Raw genomic sequence first — 21,094 nt, forward strand, 5'->3', positions numbered from 1 at the left:
TGAGAATGGCTATTCCTGCCCTTTTTTGTGGTCCGTTAGCCTGTATGATAGTTTTCCATCCTTTCACTTTAAGTCTGTGTTTATCTTGCTGTGACAGATGGGATTCTTGCAAGCAGCATATGGTTGGATTATGTTTTCTGATCCATTCCCCAACTCTGTGCCTTTTGATGGGTGAGTTTAAGCCATTGACATTTATTGATATTATGGATTTAATGTATTGTAGTGCCATTATTCAAAAAAAATTTCTTTTTGTTTGCTGTGATATATTGCCAGTATTATAGTGATGTTCTTGTTTATAAGAGGTCTTTTAGAAACTCTTTCAGGGCTGGCTTGGTGATGGTTGCCTCCTTTAACTGTTGTTTGTCTAAGAAGGTTTTGATCCCTCCATCTAGTTTGAATGAAAGTCTAGCAGGATATATTATCCTTGGTTGAAACCCTTTTTATTCAGGGCTCGATAGATATCTTGCCATTCTCTTCTGGCTTTTAGAGTTTGAGTGGAGAAGTCTGCAGATAATCTTATGGGTTTTCCCTTGTATGTGACTTTTTGTTTCTCTCTTGCAGCCTTTAGGATCCTTTCTTTATCCTTACTTCTTCTCATTGTGACTATGATGTGTCTTGGTGTCTTCAGGTCTGGGTTGATTCTGTTTGGTACTCTCTGGGCCTCTTGAATCTTGATGTCCTTTCTGTTATTCAGGTCTGTAGAGTTTTCTTCTATTATTTCCTCTAGAATGTTTGCTTCCCCTTCCTCTCTTTCTTCCTCTGGCAGGCCAATTATATGAATGTTACTTCTTTTGAGATCATCCCATATGTCTCTGTTGTTGTTTTCAGTGTCTCTCAATCTCTTTTTAAGCTCTTTCACCTCTTTCTTCATTTTCTCTAACTCATCCTCTGTCTGACTAATTCTGTTTTCTGCTTCTGTTAGTCTGCTTTCCCTTGCCTCAGCTTCTTTCTTCATTACGGCTATTTCAGCTTTCAGTTCTCTAATTGCCTCAAGATAATCAGTTTTTTCCTTGGGGGTCTCAACTGTTGTTTCTCTAATACTGCCATTCCTTTCCTCCAATGTTGTTTTCATTTCTGTGATTAATAAGTTTATTATTGCTTGCATACTTTTCTTATCTATGGTTACTTCTGGCTGATTTGTAGTTTCTTCTGGGTTCTTGTCTTCATTCATTGGAGTAGCAGTTTTATTTGTTTTTGATCTACCCATTTTTTTTATTTATGTGTTTCTTTTTTTTATGCTCTGTTGTTCCTCAGCTGTTGTGTCTTGAGTACAAGCAACACTGTACTAAATACCTTTATGACAACTGCACTCACCAACCTCAGGAATTACAGTAGCAACTGAAGCAAGTATTGAAGCAGTTTAATCACTACCAGTTAGTCAAACAATTTCTCCAGTCTGTGAAAAAATAGTAACCAAATCCCAGTGAAGAAGAAAGAGAAAAGAAAGAAGGGATAGCAAGAATAGACAGTTATGCAAATCTACTATCCACTGTATATTCTAGGTGTAACAAGAGGGAAAAGGGAACTAGAGCAGAGATACACACATAGAGAGTCCACTCTGAGTCAGATTTATTCTCCAAAATAATTCACAAATTCAGAAAGGCAAAGAAGAAGGAAGGAAGAAGTATATGACAAGATAAAAAAAAATAAAAAAGAGACAAGTGAGAGAAAAGGGAAAAGATAAGAAAAAGAGCTGTAATTAAAGAGCAGTGAAAGGAAAGGGTTTTTTTATTACTTTATTTTTAATTTAATTTAATTTGATTTTTTTTAATTAGCTAGGAGGAGAAGGGAGGGGAGAGTCCGTAAAGGAGGTAGGAGTAAGGAGACAAGTTCCTCCCACAATAGATAAGATGCCCACTACCCTAGCAATGAAAGATACCCTAAGAGTTAATTCTGATCAACCTAAAGGGGGGGAAGATATATGCCTTTATATAATATTAACAATAAAATAGAGCAGGGTTAAAAAAAAAAAAAAAAGAAAACCCTGTCCCAGATTACCTCAAACCTCATGATCAGAGGCAGCTGATTGTTAAGAATGAGAAAAAAAAAAAACCTCAGGACTAGATAAGGATAGCTGAAATAGACAGTTATGTAAATCTACTATCCACTGTATATTCTAGGGGTGGCTAAAGGAGGAAGGGAAGTTGAGCAGAGTCACTGGCAGTGAGAGTCCACACTGAGTCAGAATTCTTCCCCCAAATAATTCCCAAATGTGTATCAGTGAATTCAAAAAAGCACTCTGTTTGGTGGTGTGGGAGCTGGGGCCTGTGGCTTTGGAAGCTGTAGGATTAAGGAAAGGTGACAAGAATGAGAAAAAGAAAAAAAAAAGAAAGAGAGAGAGAAAAAAAGATAAGAAAAAGTACAGTCATAAAAGAGAGGTGAAAGGAAAGAGTTTTATTTATTTATTTATTTTTAATTATTTAATTAGCTATGAGTGGTGAGGTGGGGGGGGTTGGCTACTTAGAAAGAAAAAAGGCCAGAGGTTTCAGAAGGGTATAGACTTAGAATGAATGATACTCCCTGGTGGGACAGGAATTTGGTAAAGACAGAAGCTCAGCAGGGGAGCCTGCTAGGAGCTGGTCCCCAGGGACTGGTTATGGAAGAGGGTGTGCTTAATAATTAAAAGGAAAGAATTTTTTCCCCTTTTTTTCCTACTCTATTTCTTAACCCAAATTAAGTTATAGTCACCTCTTTGGTGTCACCGCTAGGACCCCTTATTGACTGGCCTACTAAAGGCAGAAAATCCTACTGTTTCCAGAAGATGTGGTCAGAGCTCAAGCCACTAGCAGCTTCTCAGTCCACCATCTTCCTGGAACCTCCTTCAAGTGTACAATTTCTATGTACTGTCTGCTGTGAACTTCCCAGCCATTGCTCTTGCCTTTAAAAAAATCAGAGTAGAGGTTCAAGTGGGGGAGAAGTAAGTGGCCAAGAACAAGGGGTCATGCTCTTGGAAAGCAAGGACACTTGTAGGTCTGAGCCCAACAGAGTGCTTTCAGAGCCAAGAACTAAATTCTGAATCATGTGATAGGTCCATGAGTTGGGCAGGAGAAACCTCTAAGCAGTTTCCACAAAGATGATTTTTTTTAGGGATGAGGAAAATACTGTTTCCATCCAGAGGCACCAATCAGCAAGCTCTCTCCCTCCCTCTCCATCACTGTGCCTCTGACAGATTTGGGAATGCCAATGCAAGCATGTGTGCTGAGTATCCTCGGCCCCTCCCTGGGATGTGAGGGTAGATGTACTTCCTTAGGAGATTCTATAAAAGGACTTGAGGTTAGAATCAAAATTTCTTCAAAAAATAAAATAAAAAGAGAGAACATGATGCTGCTGTTCCTGGAACAGCAGATCACAGAGGCTAATCTGGGAACCGGATCCTAAGGGCATTTAATAAACTCAGATAAGCAGCCCTGATTACGCTGCCTCAGTCACGTAATGACTTTTCTTGTTCATTCTTCTGCAAATGTGAGCCCTTTAAAGAACACATTTCCTTCTCTGGTGATTCACTTGGGAAAACCACGCCAGAGATAATGTAATTTATTAGACCCTGATGAAAACAAGGCCTAGAAAATCCAACAGGTTGACTGATACACTGGGGTCCACCAGCCACACAGGGAACTTCACACAGAGTCTGTTTCTTTAAAGACCATGGTGACCTGACAAGCAAATAAACAACTTCTAAGAGTGTTGATTTATAAATGCTTGCCAAATGAATATGAATGAAATGAAATGAAATGAGTGAATGAAAAAGAATTTAAGCATCCTGGGACTTCCAAAATAGCTCACCTGGGAGGGATGCTGTCTTGTCATGCATATGATCCAGGCTTGAGCTGGGTCTTCACTGCTGCACAGGGGAAAACTTGAGTGCTGTGTTGTCTCTCCCTCTCTCCCTCTACCACTTGGCCTCTCTGAGCCCAGATCAGTGGAAGCCCAGAAAAACAGTAGTAAGACAGAGTAGTAGACTCTCTCAACAGCTTTTCATCACTGCCTCTGCATGCCTTGCCTGTAGGGGGAAGAAGCACATTACATATGGTAGATAACTACTCACAATTTACAATGCTAAGTCTAGAAAGAAAGAAAACCTTAAGATCTCCTCACCTCCTGCCCCACTAAGGAAAGAGAAGGCTAGGAGTACAGATCTACCTGTCAATGCCCATGTTCAGCCTGGAAGCAATTACAGAAGTCAGACCTTCCACCTTCTGTATCCCACAATGATCTTGGGCCCATACTCCTAGAGGGATAAAGAATAGGAAAGCTGTCAGGGGAGGGGGTGGCACATGGAGTTCTGATGGTGGGAATTGTGTGGAGTTGTACCCCTCTTACCCTATGGTTTTTTCAATGTTTCCTTTTTATAAATAAAAAAAAAAATAGGAAAGTTATCAGGGGAGGGATGGGATACAGAGTTCTGGTAGTGGGAATTGTGTGGAGTTGTACCCCTCTTATCATATGGGTTTTGTCAATGTCTTCTTTTTATAAATAAAAATCTAAAAAAAAAAAAAATCTCCTCGCCTACCTGCTATTTCACTTCCCTCAATCACTCCAAAGCTAACCTTGTCAGATAAAGTTAAGGATTACCAAAGCTGAATAAGGGCAAGAGAATGGCATACTTTGATGATGACTCTTTGATCACTACTAGGGTACCCCATCACCTGGGGCCCGTCAGGGAGTCCTGTGATTCCCACACAGACATGATGGGCCTAGACCTCTAACAGATTCCTCTCACCACTGTCACTGGTCATCTCCATCAGGAACAACATAATGGACTAGTCTGTGGGCCCCTACAGGCCCTTGCCCTCAATGTATATCAACAATGGTAGGGAATGTTCCATTCTCTGAAGGGAGGTTGGGCCAACATGTTCTACCTACCACTCAAGGAAGATGGGTCCTGAAATTGGTACAGCCTGGAATGTTCCTAGCCATGACCACAGAACTCAAGCTCAGATCTACAGGGATGCAGAGGTTACATGGGAAAGGGTGATGACAGAGTCTCACTGTGAGGCCAGAACTGGTGAAGAGAGATTTCCTGTGAGATAGCACAGGGAGATCAGGAAGAGAATCAGCTTCTGGATGAAAAGGGCATGGGTGGGTAGGTGGTGCATGGGGTTGAGCAGACACATTACCAAGAACAAAAACCTGCGTTCCTTCGATCCCCCAGTCTCCCCCACCTGCAGGAGGGGTGGGGGGAAGCTTTATGGGAGGTGCAGCAGGTCTGTAGATGTCTCCTTCTCCCTACCCCTACCTCTTCTCTCAATTCCTTTGTCTTATCAAACAAAAGAGAGAAAAGGAAGGAGGAAAGAAGGAGGTAGGGAGGGAGAAAGGGGAAAATGGCTGCCAGAGGCAGTGGATTCATAGTGCCAGCACCTGTGGCAACAACAACAACAACAACAACGAAGAGGGCATGTGCAAAGGCCCTGCACAGGAAGATGTGGGTATCCATGAGGAACCTGCAGAAGGTCAGAGGTGGAAGTAGAGAAACTGTAAAGGAAATGACGGAAACAGGACAGGCAGCACCTTGGAAAAGCACAATGAAGACAATCTTTTTAAAATTTATTTACTTATTTATTCCCTTTTGTTGCCCTTGTTGTTTTATTATTATAGTTATTATTGATGTCATTGTTGTTGGATAGGACAGAGGGAAATGGAGAGAGGAAGGGAAGACAGTGAGGGGGAGAGAAAGAGAGACACCTGCAGACCTGCTTCACCGCCTGTGAAGTGACTGCCTTGCAGGTGGGGAGCCAGGGGCTCGAACCTGGATCCTTACGCCGGTCCTTGTGTTTCGGGCCATGTGCACTTAACCCGCTGTGCTACTGCCCGACTCCCATAAAGACATTATTTTATAAAGCCAAGGCCTAACATGTGAATTCACCATTCTAAGACTGCTATTTCATTCAGCTAGAGGGAGCAGGGAGAGAGAGAGAGAGAAACACCAAGACCACAGCACTAGAGCTTCTTCTAGTGCTGGGGCTCTAATCTAGACCATGTTCAGGCAGTGAAGAGTTTAGATTTTACTATAACATCGAGGATTTAATGGAATCCCACAGAGGTCTTCTGTACTCTTGTACTCATTCACTTTCTCGAGTTGCACTATTTTTGCTACCATAGACTTAGAGCATCAGCTGTATTATATGTGAGGCCCTGGAAGGCCTGGCACCACACAGGAGCAGCTGGTATAGCACCATGGCAGTTCCATGCACAGTGGAGTTATACTTCAAGCATGAATATTGCAGGGAAAGGGCCAGATGGTGGCGTTCCTGGTTGAGTGCACATTACCATGTACAAGGACCTGGGGCTCAAGCCCTTGGTCTCCACACCTGCAAGGAGGAAAGCTTCTTGAGTGGTAGAGCAGGGCTGCAGGTATCACTCATGTGTCTGTCCTATGGGGGGGGTGGTTGGGGAGAGGAAAAGAGAGGAAGAGAAAGACACAAAGCAGGCAGCAGGAATGATGGAATCATTTAAGTTTTGAGGCCCGGTGCTAATAACTCTGGTAGAGAAAAAAAACCCTCAAGATGAAGACTTCCATTTAAAGATTCCATTAAACATTATTTCACATTTCTCAGTATTTCACATTTCTCAGTATTATGTAAAGAAAAATGAACTATCTAAAAGGAACAGTTTAGCCTTCTGGGTATTTTTAACACAAGATTAAAACAAGATAAAGTGAAAGCCCTTAGAGAAGCATGAAATGTCATAAAATGGTAAGATTCTTGTATTGTTTGGTGTCTACGTGTCATAAATACCTAGCACATTTTATAAGATCCCTACTCAGAAACATAACATAGGAATGTGTGATAAAACCAGATTCAGTTTCTTTGGGGCTTTCCTGCATTTAGTATCTAGTCAAGACTTCATAGGCTTTAACTTGGCAAACAAAGAATATTAAAAAAAAAAACAACTCACTTCCAACATTTCCCATAATTCTCCTCTTTCTAGCCTTCTCCCAACTTTTTGTCTCTGTGGAAAAACGCCAGGAAAAATGTTCCAAGTAATTATTTTTAAAGGCAAAGAGGAAGTTAAATGGAGTGAACCCTCTCTTTCGAAATACAGTAAATCACACAGGGGCATAATTTGCATCCCAAAGTTGACCTACTGATTATAAAGACCAAGAGATAAACTTGACTAAACTCCCAGCTTCCTGTGGCTTTCTTGCACTTTAGGAGGAGAACACACTTTTTGTGTTGCTCACGTTCACTGTTCCAGATGTATGAAGACATGGGGTGCCAGAAAAAGTGCAGTTTACATTTAAGCATTTTTTCCAATTCCAAGGTAATGCAGAACTGATTGCAGGAAGGAATGGAATAGTTTTTTGCTTTTTTTTTCTTTGCCTCTAGCGTTGCTGCTGGGGCTCAGTGCCAGCACTACTCATCCACTACTCCTGGAGGCCATTTTTTCCCCTCCATTTTATAGGATAGGACAGAGAGAAGCAGCGGAGGGGGAGACAAAGGGGGTGAGAGAAAGAGAGACACCTGAAGACCTACTTGTGAAGCGACCCCCCTGAAGGTGGGGAGCCAAGGGCTCAAACTGGGATCCTTGGACAGGTCCTTGCACTTCATACTAAGTGCACTGAACCAGGTGTGCCAACGCCCAACCCCCATTTTCTGCTCATCTTTATCAGCCCAATCCCTGTAAGAAACTGGACATTAACTACCACCTGCAGTGTGAGTAGAATTGTTCTTGATAAATTCTTGCCTTTATAAAGAGCTTAAGAACTCAGGAAAATGCTGGGTTGTATGATTATGACTTGGTCAAACTGGGCAGAACTAGCATAATATCACTCCTTATAAAGCCTTGAATCTTCTATCGTTTCTATGTGGCTACACTAATACCAACTTAGATTACTATCAGACCAACAGTTTGCACTATGGAAAAATCCAAATAATGGTTAAATACCTTAACTACAGTTTAAAGAATCCAGCATTTGATCTTCAGTCGAATCATTTGTTAAAAGGATGACTTGGCTGGTAGTCCAAATGCTTCTTTGCTTATTTGGACTATTTCTCCCTCTGCTTTAAAAATATTTTTATTCTAGTTATCGGACAGAGACAGCCAGAAATCAAGAGGAAGAGGAGGAGGAGATAGAGATGGAGAGAGAAAGACAACACCTGCAGCCCTGCTTCACCCCTCACAAAGCTTTCCCCCTGCAGGTGGGGACTAGGGGCTGGAACCCAGGTCTTTGCACATTGTACCATGCACCCTTTTATTGTTTTATTGTTGTAGTTATTATTATTGTTATTGATGTCATCATTGTTGGACAGAACAGAGAGAAATGAAGAGAGGAGGGGAAAACAGAGAGGGGAGAGAAAGACACCTGCAGGCCTGCTTCACTGCTTGTGAAGTGACCCTCCTGCAGGTGGGGAGCCAGGAGCTCAAACCAGGATCCTTAAGCTGGTCCTTGCACTTCATCCCATGTTCACTTAACCTGTTGTGCTACTGCACAGCCCCTTTCCCCTTTCTTTCTCTCCCCTTCACTCTTTTTCCCCCACACCTACTCCCACCCCCTATACACACATATCCTCTCTCATTCTGGTGTTGAAATTGAATACTTTTGCTTCAGAACTAGAGATGTGTTGTTAAAATTCTGAGGCTCCAGCTGGCCGGGCTAGCTTCACGGGCGGGTAACAGAGACTCAAAGCCACACGGCTGGGCAGGGAAGATGTATTTCTTTATTCAAGAACAACAATTCATAAACTAACCCAAACTAATCACCAAACAGCACTCTCCTGTCCCCTTCCCCCGCGGCGGCGCCAAGAACTCTCTAACTCTGTCCCTCTGGAACTCTGTCGGGTTCCTTGGGGCAAGGACAAGCGCCCGCGAAACTAGCAGGACCAACCCAATTTTCTTGGCAGGGGGAGGGCATACAACAGAGATGATGCATCAGATAGACTGAATATCTTTGGAGGTTCAGGTTTGGCTGCTTTCATTGATCTACTATAATCAAAGCAGATTTCATAGAACCTTCACTCTTAATTTCTATCTCTACTCAGTAAATAAGTTAATTTTGGGTAGTGGCCCTGCCCAACTCTGCAGACTTTCACCTTTAGAAGGACACATAGCCAAGGCCAGGTTGTGGTGGTGCATCTGGTTAAGTGAACACATTACCAAATGCAAGGACCTGGGTTTGAGCCCCTAGTTCCCCACTGACAGGGAGATGCTTCATGAGTGGTGAAGCAGGTCTGCAGGTGTCTTTCTCTCCTTTTCTAGTTCCCCTTCTCAATTTCTCTTTGTCCTATGTAATGAAAGAAAGCTAGAAATACTTGAGTGCAACTATTCTGTCAAAAAATATTTAAAAAGAATATAGGAGTAGGGAGTCGGGCGGTGGCGCAGTGGGTTAAGCGCACGTGGCGCAAAGCGCAGGGACCGGTGTAAGGATCCTGGTTCGAGCCCCCGGCTCCCCACCTGCAGGGGAGTGGCTTCACGGGGGGTGAAGCAGGTCTGCAGGTGTCTATCTTTCTCTCCCCTCTCTCTCTGTCTTCCCCTCCTCTCTCCATTTCTCTCTGTCCTATCCAACAACAAAGCAACGTCAACAATGGCAATAATAACCGCAACGAGGATGCAGCAACTAGGGCAACAAAAAGGGGGGGAAATGGCCTCCAGGAGTGGTGGATTCATGGTGCAGGCACCGAGCCCAACAATAACCCTGGAGGAAAAAAAAAAAAGAATATAGGAGTAGCACACATGAGACTTGGTTTTGATGAATTCCCTCACACATTCACAAGAAGGAAAAAAAGGAAAGAAAGAGAGGAAGTAAGGGAAGAAGAGAGAGGGGGGAGGATGGGAGAAGATGTCTGCAAAAGACTCTTACCCCCAACTTAGGTCCTTTCCACCATCATACGCCAGGATCCCAGGACCCGCTTCCCCCACCCCGCCCCTCCTCCCCCAGAATCCTTTGCTTTGGTATAATACATCACACCCAGACCAAATTTGCTTTATGTTTCCCCTTCCTGTTCTTGCTTAAGCTCTATCTGTACACATGTGTTAATGACTGTATTATAAACCACTACCCAACCCCCAGCAAAGTGATATGGGAAAAGAAGTTTGGTAGCCATTAATGTTTATAAATGATAAGAAATGGAAAAACAAGATAATGAATGAGTGTCCTATAGACTATTACCAGTTTTCTGTGACTTCTGATTCTTAAAATAACTTAACAAAGTGCTAAGCCACAAGAACCAGGGCAAGGATCTGTGTTTGAGTCCCCGGCTCTCCACTTGCAGGGGGGATGTTTCATGAGAGGTGAAACAGGTCTACAAGTGTCTTTCTCTCTCCCTCTCTCTTAATTTCTCTCCTATCCAGTAAAATGGAAAAAATGTCTGCCAGGAGCAGTGGATTCATTGTGCCAGCAGGGAGCCTCAGCGATAAACTTGGAGGCAAAAATAAATAAAATTGTTTAATGAATAATCAAGTGAAGGGGGCCATTTTGAGGATTCCTAATGGAACCCAAAAATAGTTGAGTAAAGTGTGTTAGTGAGACTTGGGCTTCCTTGCACCTAACACTGACCCTGAGAGGGGAGCTGGAAGGCTTCAGTCACTGCTCTAAGAGAGACCAGAGAGTGCAGCTCAGGCTGGCAAAGCAGCACCAGGGAGTCACAGGGCCCCACACCTGCAAGGAGCTCTCCAAGGTTCCCTCAGATTCATTGCCTCTGCATTTTAGGTGGAAGGAAGGACAGAAGGAAGGAGAGCAAGGCCAAAGGGTCTCTCACACCAGCTGTTCGTTTTACTTATTCATTTATTTATTTATTTATTTATTTTTTGCTTGTTTGCTTTTTTTCAGAAAATGTCCCAGAAATGACACACTTCCACATCCTTGCTGGTTCTGATCCCAATGATAGAGGGAAGAGGAGATGTCAGACTAGGCAAACAGATGCCCCAGCCACAGCAGCACAGCACAAGGGAAGAAAGGCAGGAGGGAGCATCTATGTCTGAGGTCCAACACTAAGGCCTTTTCCAGCAACCTTCAGAGTGGGGCTCCCACTGATCTATGAAGTCATGACTCCTCAGCTTTATGGCAAGGATGTGATCAGAGCTTGAAAATAGGACAGTGCCATCCAATATACGGACCCCCATGTTCACAGCTGCATTATTCACAATAGCCAAAATATGGAAGCAACCAAAATGCCCTTCAATAGATGACTGCATAAAAAAAAGTTACAGTAACAGTGAAAGGATCCCTGTTTGAGCCTGGCTCTCCACTTGCAGGGGGCTTGCTTCATAAGCGGTGAAGCAGGTCTGCAGGTGTTTATCTTTCTCTCCCTGTCTTCCCCTACTCTCTTGATTTCTCTGTCCTATACAACAACATCAGTGGCAACAATAACAATAATGACTACAACAAGGGCAACACAAATGGGGAAAAATGGCCTCCAGGAGCAGTGGAATCATCGTGCAGGCATCAAGTCCCAGCAATAACCCTGGAGGCAAAAAATAAAACGAGAGTTATGGAACTTAAAACTCAATGGAGTACTATTCAACAATAAAAATGATGATATTGTGTCCTTTAGGATAAAATGTATAGAATTGGAGGGGAGGAGTAGGTAGCATAATAGTTATGCAAAGAGACTGTCATGCCTAAAGCTCTGAAGTCCTAGGTTCAGTCCCTCATACCACCATAAGCCAGAGCTGAGCAGTGCTCTGCTTAAAAAAAAAAAAAAAAAAGGATGGATGGAATTGGAGAAGATTATACTTACTGAAGTAAGTAAATAGGTAAAGGAAAACTACAGGATGGTTTCACTCATGTGGAAGTTAAAGAACTGAACACAGAAACTTGAAACAAACAAAACATCAACCTAAATCCAAGACTATGGAAAAGTATAATGGTTATCAGGGGGTGGGGTGGAGCACCAACCTTTGGTGGTGGGAAAGGTGTGAAATCATAATTATTTATTTACTTATTGTCTCCAGGGTTATCACTGGGGCTTGGTGAATCTACTGCTCCTATGGCCATTTTTTTTTTTGGACAGGACAGAGAGAAATTCAGAGGGGAGGGGAAGACAGGGAGAGAGAAGGATAGATACCTGCAGACCTGCTTCACCACTTGTGAAGTGACCCCCTTGCAGGTTGGGAGCTGGGGGCTCAAACTGGGATCCTTGTACTGGTCCTGGTGCTTCACACTATGTGTGCTTAACCTGCTATGCCACTGCTCACCCCCCAATCCTATTAACTTATAATTGCATAAATCATTATTAATTTAACAAGGTGTGGGGAAGGAGAACAAATTTAATGCTTCATATTATGAATATACATATTTTCTGTAGCCCAAGTATTTAATGTCTCATTTGTTAGATGATCAAATTCTGACACTGGGCTTACATTGTTCCAGGAGCTCTAAAAATATATTTGTATATATAGTGTTTTAAATATCTAAGTTACATACAACCTTAGACCAGAATATCCTGAAGACCAGAAGATCAAAACCATTTGGCCCTGTTAGTATCTAAGATATGGTGATTTCCAGATACCCCACAAGGACACAAAGCATAATGAGGTCAACTATATTATAGTATATCCTAACCATTGGATTTTCATAGAAAAACCCCCAACTAAAGTGGTAATAATTAAATATTGCTATTTTAAACTCTTACCAAGACTATAAAGGAACCCTTCCCATTCTCCCCGCCTGTATTTCTTGATGCTTCTCTGATTCCTTACCATCATACTGCCTTTGCTGACCTCACTACATCAGAGCTACCAGTGCTGCCACCACACACACACACACACACACACACACACACACACCCCTACTGACTTGTTACTGTGTATTGTTGCCAGAGACACCAAGCCTGAGATGTCAGCCTCCCACCTCCTCTAATCTGGTGAGATCTTTCCTAGCACATGGGATGACCTAGTTCCATTTTAAATGGATATATCTTCTAACAACGTTACAGATACAAGAAACAGGCTAGGGCTTAAGGTACTGGCACAAGTGTCCACAAGCAAGGGGAGATTATAGAACACAAAGTAAAAGTACTTAATAACCTTCTGTGATTAGATTTAGACCTAATAAGCCTGGCATCCTAGTAGAACGGCTTAAAAATGGCATCATAAATTCTCTTGCTAGACTTAAATCTAATAATCTTGACAATCCAGTAGAAAGTCCCAAATAAGGCAGGCCCTATAAACCTAATAATACTTGTTGGATACAACAACTGACACTCAACACTTTTAACAACTGGAAGAAAGTCTAAGCTGGTCAGATAAAGGAGTATAAAATCTGGATAAGGGCAAGAGACTGGCTAACTTAGATGGCCTTTCTGGTCAATACCAGGACACCCCATTATCTGGGGCTCTAGTCAGGGAATCCTTGGATCCCCACATAGATGTGATGGGCCTAGACCTCTAAGACATCCCTCTGTCCACCATCACTGGAGTGGTGGGGAGAGGAATAGAGAAAAGAAAGGAGGAAAGGGAAGAAGGGAGAGAGAGAGAGAGAGGAGGAGGAGGAAGAAGTAGTAGAAAAGGACAGAAAAAGGTAAGAGGAGGAAGACTACTCACTAATTTCAGTGACTGAATTTATAAAAGATGTTCTCCAATTCTAACTGCATGTCAGGGAGGTTTTTGGGATGCTCAGTTCACAGTCACTTGGGGGACAGCAGTCACTCTATAGCCTTTTCTAGTCCAGACCGCTGTCTCTGCCACTCCAGAAGGGGAACAGAGAGACCAAAGAATCCACTTGCGGTTTACTACCTGCACCCTCAGATTGAGAGAACACCCAGTAACATCTCAGTTTATTGGCACAATCAAGAAACACGGTACAGAGAATTGCAGGAAGACTGGGCAATGCTTCTTTCATAAGCCGTGAAAGGAGAGAGAGGGGACAGAGCAATGATGAGCTCTGACATGTGTCAATGCCAAAATTGCCCCCCAGGACCTCAGCCTCCAGCAAGTAAGTTGGGGACACTTCATGGTCTCCCTGGTCATGCCTTCACTCTCCCTACATCTACAAACCAATCATTGAGGAAGGCGTCTTTCAAGGGTAGAAACCTTTGTGTTTGACTTCCCAAACCACTCAGAACCTACGATTTCTAGTATTAAAAGTAACATCTTGGGGTCCGGGCAAGTATCACAGCGGGTTAAGTGCACATGGTGTGAAGTGCAAGGACCAGCACAAAGATCCCTGTTGGAGCCCTCTTCTCCCCACCTGCAGGGGTGGAGGGGGTCGTTTCACAAGCGGTGAAGCAGGTCTGTAGGTGTCTTTCTCTCTCTGTCTTCCCCTACTCTCTTTATTTCTCTGTCCTATCCAACAACAACAAAATGGAAAAAATAGCCTCCAGGAGCAGTGTACTCATAGTGCTGGCACCAAGCCCCAATGATAAACCTGAAGGCAAATAATAATAATAGTAATAGTAATAATACCATCATCTTTGCCATTCTGAAGTGTTTGTCATAATCTTATTCTGGGATTGGTTTCTCCTAGTGAATTCTTAGCTTGGCTTATCTCTATAATTTATGTAAGCATTGGGTGGGTGTTAAGTGAAATTCCAGGCTGCAAGATCATGGTGCTATCCAACTTACAAAAGTTTATTTATTTTTTTCACTGGGGCTTCAGGGCTGCATCACACCACCAACTCCTGGCTCCCTCCCTCTTTCTCCCCCTCTCCTGAAGTGTTTCCCCTGCCAAAGGGGACCAAGGACTTGAACTTGGGTCCTCATGCATTGTAGTATGTATGCTCTACATTTCTACACAGATTTTAGAAGCCAATCCAAACTGAAATACAGCTGTAACTGTTGGAAAGACAGTGCCAAAGTAGCTTCTGGAAAAAAAAAAATCCCCAGGGGCTAGATGGTGGTACACTATGTTGAGTGCACATATTATGATGCACAAGTACTCAGGTTCAAGACCCCAGTCCCCACCTGTGGGGCATGGGGGGAAGTTTTATAAGCAGTGAAACAGTGCTGCATGTTTCTCTCTATCCCTTCTCCCCTCACAACTTCTGTCTATCCAAAAAAATAAGTCAGTCAATATTTTTTTTTTAAAAAAAGGCAGTCTCATACAGAGAACACGCCTGTTCTCATTTCTTTGAGATTTAAGTGGTGACACTACTGATTTTATTCTTTAAACTGAACCATGGTCATTTACAAAATAATTCCTATCAAGAAGATATTGTCACTAATTTCCAGAGAAATGCTAATCTCCAACATTCCTATCTCTTATTACTATTCTGCTCATCTTTGCTAACAAATAATTCATAAAAAAAAAAGGACCTGCTGTTCTTTCTCTTTTTCAACACAGATGACAAAATTTATAAACTGAAAACATGACACAAGACAAGTCTTTTGTCCTAAATAAACCATATACATTTGATACGTGGATCAGAGATGAATTTATAAAGAGCTGTCCTGTAGGCATGTCATTCAAATAATTCATTTTGGAGGTAGATGTTGATTCCCCTTGAGTAAATTGTGTTTTGGTTTCCACGCAGTCAGTAATGGTAAATAGCAACACACATTTTCTGCAAGTTAAGCTATCTTTGCAAATTTGAAGAAGAAAAAAAAGGGGGGGGGATTAAGGGGCCAGGGAAATGGCTCAGCTGATAGGTCACTGGACTTGAGTGCCTGAGGTTTCTGGTTTGATCCCCAGTGACTCAAGTACCAGGAGTGGCTCTCTAGCTTCTCTCTTGTTCAACTTATGTCATTCTCTCTGGTATGTAATAAATAAAATCTTGAAGTGTTAGAAAGGCTTTTTTTTTATCATTTTATTTAGATAAGAGGATCAGAACATCACTCTGGTACATATGATGCCAGGGATCAAACCAGGGGCCACATTGGATCGACCTTCTCGTGGTGCATCCCGTGAGTACCCATTCATTGGGGAAACTGACGATCCTTCCTAGCCGACTGAATCTACATGGATCCCAGTCACTTTCAAAGCCAGCAACAAGCAGCTCCTGACAGCTTTCAACCTGACCTGTTGACTAGCTACGGAAGAAGGGCAAACGCTAGAAGAAGAAGAATGTTTCCAAGTTTAATGCGCTAAACACTGCATACCCCTTATACCCCCACACACATTTATTTATAAGGTGGAGGAGTTATCATAGTGGTTTATACAAGAGACTTTCATGTCTAAGGCTCAGAAGTCTAAAGTCAGTCCTCATCACCAAAAGCCAGAACTCAGCAGTGCCTTAAAAATCAATCAAATAGTACAAGGCGGAGGGGATAGCATAACGGTTATGCAAAGAGACCCTAATGCCTGAGGCTCCAAAGTCCCATGTTCAATCCTCTGCATCACCATAAACCAGACTTGAACAGTGTTGGTAAAAAATAAAAAATATTTTGAAGCTGGGTAGTTGCAAATCTGGCAGAGCAAATACATTATGGTGCACAAGGACCTGGGTTCAATTCCAACTCTGTCACTATCTGCCAAAGGAGAAGTTTCATGAGGGAAACATACCTAAAATAGACTTCCTAGCTTCTTCCAACATGAAGACCCAAATATCTATTCTTACCCTTTAGGTTCCTGATTATTAAACAAAATTTTCGGCTTTACATCAATGCTTTGCAGCCACTAAGTTGTATATACTACCATGGTGCCAACCTGACTTCCCTGGGCAGATGGCTCTACCATGTGTCCTGGAGCCCCACCTCCCCAGATCCCTGCCCCACTAGGGAAAGAGACAGGCTGGGTATATGGATCCACCTGCCAATGCCCATGTTTAGCGGAGAAGCAATTACAGAAGCCAAACCTTCCACCTTCTGTACCCCATAATGGACTCTGGGTCCATACTCCCAGAGGGATAAAGAATAGGGAAGCCATCAAGGGAGAGGATTAGATATGGAGCTCTGGGAGTGGGCATTGTGTGGAAATGTACCCCTCTTATCCTATGGTCTTGCCGATGTCTCCATTTTATAAATTAAAAAATAATAAAGATTTTCTGTAGGGGAAAAAATGTCCTCATGGCATAAAAAGAATCCAATTTCCTTAGAGTTCCAAGAATAAGGGCTGTGGGATTGACTCCTATAATATGATTAAATAACATTTTTAAAAAATTAAAATGTATCTCTGAACCCTTCCCATTGGATCTACACTTGACTTTTTTTTTTTTTTTTTGCTTTTAGTTTAAAAAGATATTTTTAGTTTCACAGAAGCTTAAGAGTTACAGAATAGTATAATCTTCTGGAGTGGTCCTGGAGGTTTCACAGTAGATAAAGTGTTGGGCTGTCAAACATGAGGTCCTGAATTTGATCCCACCATCAGATTTATCTGATAATAAAATGATTTAAAATATATATTTGCCTCCATGGTTATCACTGGGGCTCAGTACCAGCTTTATGAATCCACTGCTCCTAGTGTCCATTTTTTCCCATTTTATTGGACAGAAAAAGACAGGAAGATAGACACCTGTAGACTTACTCCCCAGCTTGTGGAGCACCCTCCCTTCAGGTGGGGAGAGGGGGCTCAAACCCGGATCCTTGGTTCCGTCCTTGAGCATGGTGCCATGTGTGCTTATGCCACTGCACTACTGCCTGGCCCCCGGGTGGTTCCTTAATTCAGCTAGTTCATTAGCTGACATGGCAAACTCACTCCAGTCACTGTTGTAAAGGGGTGAGGCCCATGGAAGGCCCACGTTCAAAGTCTGGCTCACTCTACTGATACAGTAAATGCTCACAGCAAGGATTGGATATAATGCACTTGAGCAAATGTTTTGCTCCTAGACTGTGGTTAGGAATGTGTGTGTTCTGCCCTATTCTCTTGAGTCATCAGGCCTCTGGGCCTCTGAGTATGGCATGAAGATAAGGCTAAGCCCAACTCTACAAAGGACAGTCTATAACCTCAAGATTTGGAGCTGACCATCCTTCTCTTCCCTTTCCTCCATACCAGGGCCTGCAAGGACTTCTACAGCAACATGACAGAGCCTTAAGTTGGCCCCTCCGCCTGCCTCCAGAGAGTTGGGCTGAGACTGTCAGCAACAAAGAAGCTGTTTTGTGTGGGAAGACTTGATCCCCTGGGAGCTTCTGTAGAACAGCTCATGTTCACACAATATATCTGGGGGGTTGGGGGGGGTGAAGAATGTGGGAAAGTATAATTAAGTTGATCTTGTGTGTTTGTATATTTTCTGCTTGTTGGCCCAAGGGGTTAGGGACTATATAATCAGTGAACTCACGTTTTTCTCAGCACTTGGTCCCTAGCCAAGTGGAAAATAGCTCCTCTCCCACTGAGCTGGGTCCCCAGGCTTCGTGTCTCCTCGGAGCTGTGAGAACCGCAGCCCAGGATGTTTCCCTGGTTCTGCACAGGGAGCGTGGACGTGCGAACCTGAGGGCTGGTGCCTGGTCATTAACACTGGCCAGCTGTCTCCAGACATGGGAGCCCAAAATAAAGGGGATGGGAAACATCCTGGGGTCTGAGGAGTCATGCTGCTCACACCGGGGCCTGAGAGAGCCAAGAACTTTCTGTGACTTGAGCTGCACTTAGGTGCCAAGGGCAGAAAATGCTTCCTGCTGGGATGGCTGAAGCAGCCTGTGGACAGAACATGGAGGGCCTGTGCAAGGATCCCACAAGAACCAGCATAAGGATCCTGGTTCTAGCCCCTGGCTCCCCACCTGCAGGGGAAGTTGTTTCACAGGCAGTGAGCCAAGTCTGGAGGTGTCAATCTCTCTCCCTCTGTCTTCCACTCCTCTCAATTTCTCTGTCTTATCCAATAAAATGGGGGGAAGGCCTCCAGGAGTAGCAGATTCATAGTACTGGCACTAAGCCCCAGCAATAACTCTGGAAGCAAAAAAAAAAAAATAGTGAGGTCTGTTGGGGGAAAATGATACCCAGAAAAACAGGGGCTCCAAGTAGCATTGTACACACACTTCTCACACACGTCCAGCAGGTGTGAACATTCTTGATAATCTGCAGTTCAACGCAACTGTTGCTGCAATGAAATTAGGCGCCAAACTAAAATTCTTACACCTAGGTCTAAGTTTGTGCTTCCAATTAATTTATTAGTTGCTCCTGGAAAGATTCAGGAGCTGATGCCTTACCATGTCCAGATACTGACTCCATCTGTCACCCAAAAGGGAAGCTGAGACCTTTCCTATCCTGAATTGCTATGAAAAAGCAGTTTGTTAACTTTCATTTCTTGAAGGGGGGGGGGGGAGAAGAAAGGAGGGAGGGGAAAAGGAGGAGAAAGAGTGCTAAGTGGTGACACACCAGGCTAAGCACACATAGTATGAAGCACAAGGACAAGTGCAAGGATCCCAGTTCAAGCCCCCAGCTCCCTGCTTGCAGATTGCTCTCTTTACAAGTGGTGAAACAGGTCTGCAGGTGTTTACCTTTCTCTTTCCAAGTCTGTCTCCCCCTCCTCTCTCAATCTCTCTCTCCTATCCAACAACAATGGCAGTGATAACAACAACAACAATGAAAAAAACATGGTCACCAGGAACAGTGCATTTATACTGCAGGCACTTCTTCTTCTAGTGTTTGCCTGAACCCCAGCAATAACACTGCAGGCAAAAAAAAAAAAAGAACATGGGAGAGCCTGTGGGTGCAGACTACCCACTAGGTGACCATCTGACTTCTCAGCAATGTGTGGTCTTTCCAGCCAGCTGGTTTCCTAGTTAGAGACTGGAAGACAATCAACTTCAGACAGAAGCAATGGATCCTATCACCATTTTCCCACCCAGATGTAGGGTGGGATATAGGCTGATTTTTTTCTTTCTTTCTTTCTCTCTTTCTTTCTTTCTTCCTTCCTTCCTTCCTTCCTTTCTTTCTTTCTTTCTTTCTTTTTTTTTTGCCTCCAGGATTATCACTGGGGCTTGGTGACTGCACTACGAATCCACTGCTCCTGGAGGCCATTTTTGTTGCCCTTATTGTTGCTGCTGTTGTTGCTCTTGTTATTGTTACTGTTGTTGGATAGGATCAAGAGAAATAGAGGAGGAGGGGAAGACAAAGGGGGAGAGAAAGACACCTGTAGACCTGCTTCACCACTTGTGGGGAGCCAGGGGCTCAAACTGGGATCCTTATGTTGGTCTGTGCACTTAACCCGCTGCACTACTGCCCAACCCCAGGCTGATTTTTCAATAGGGATTAAAGCAAAATCAAGAATGGGTTGTTTTGACCACTCTTTTAGCAACTGAATGGCCATTTCCTTGGCAGGAGCATGGTACTATGTAGATGAGTGCACTTTGTTCTTTACCAAAAGGGATCAAAAACAAGCAGGATTTGAGATACTTAGCAGATGGAGCATAGGAAGATAGGGATTTCATAGCAAGGCTTTTTTCAAGCATTTGCATTTGGATCATAATTCATCCAGGACCAAGCTGGATTTAACAGTGAACCCAGAAGTTGACACATATCCAGGAATCATTGGGTGATTTGCTTTTCTACACACTTGGACCTGATCCAATAATGCATCTGTAAATTGGTCTCCCCACCCCACCCCTTGCAAAACCGGAAGTTTGGCTGAGTAGTGTTGTGGAAAAGACCATGTGTTTAGGAATTACGGTTCAGGGTCAAGTCCAGCTGTGATGCTGGCCCTGTCAGTCCATTTAACTTTTAAAGGCAGAATGTCCTGATATCACGTGTGTGTTCCCAGTGACTGTCACTTTCCTTCCTTCCTGGGCATCTGGATGGTAGACAGCCCTCAGATTAATTGTCAACCTGCAAGATGACAGCTTCTCCATAAGAACGTAAAATGTATAGACTCTGGATACTGAAGAGATGGGTGCACATTGCTCTGAATCACACATACTGATCAATCATCTACAGTCCACCAGGCACATGACCTAAAGACAATATAGCCTCTACCCATGCCTCACTTACATTATTTGAGCACAGAAAATAATAGCAAATCAAAGGTAATTTATGCCTTAGGAAAAAAGAGTAAGACATGAAATATGGGATGCTGGGGTCAGAAAGCCATTTAGAATTCTAAGTAGAGGTTCAAAGTACACCTGGGAACCAGAAGCTGAAGGAAGCAAGGAGAGGGAACAAATCCTGTAAACACTAAGTAGAGTGTCTTCAAGCAAAGGGGACAGCCAGTGCAAAGGCCCTGGGGCTGAGGCACATGTGTTTGCAAAAAAGACAAGGAGACCAGTGTGACTGGATCAGAACAGTGGAAAAAGTCTTCAAGATAGAAAAATCAAAGAAGTCCTGAACATTGATTCTGATTTTGAGTGGTATGTGAAG

At 43.2% G+C, this 21,094-nt stretch overlaps 1 long non-coding RNA gene across 1 annotated transcript in view; it reads left to right on the top strand.

Annotated features, from left to right (window-relative positions):
• The window catches only part of LOC132539422 (uncharacterized), a 328,586-nt gene that overhangs the window by 9,479 nt on the left and 298,013 nt on the right, over positions 1–21,094 (top strand). The window contains exon 2 of the long non-coding RNA XR_009550705.1: positions 98–171. This is a non-coding gene — a long non-coding RNA (uncharacterized LOC132539422). The remainder of the gene's footprint in view (positions 1–97; positions 172–21,094) is intronic.

The sequence above is a fragment of the Erinaceus europaeus genome, chromosome 7, assembly GCF_950295315.1.
Source record: "Erinaceus europaeus chromosome 7, mEriEur2.1, whole genome shotgun sequence".
NCBI classification, from domain to species: domain Eukaryota; kingdom Metazoa; phylum Chordata; class Mammalia; order Eulipotyphla; family Erinaceidae; genus Erinaceus; species Erinaceus europaeus.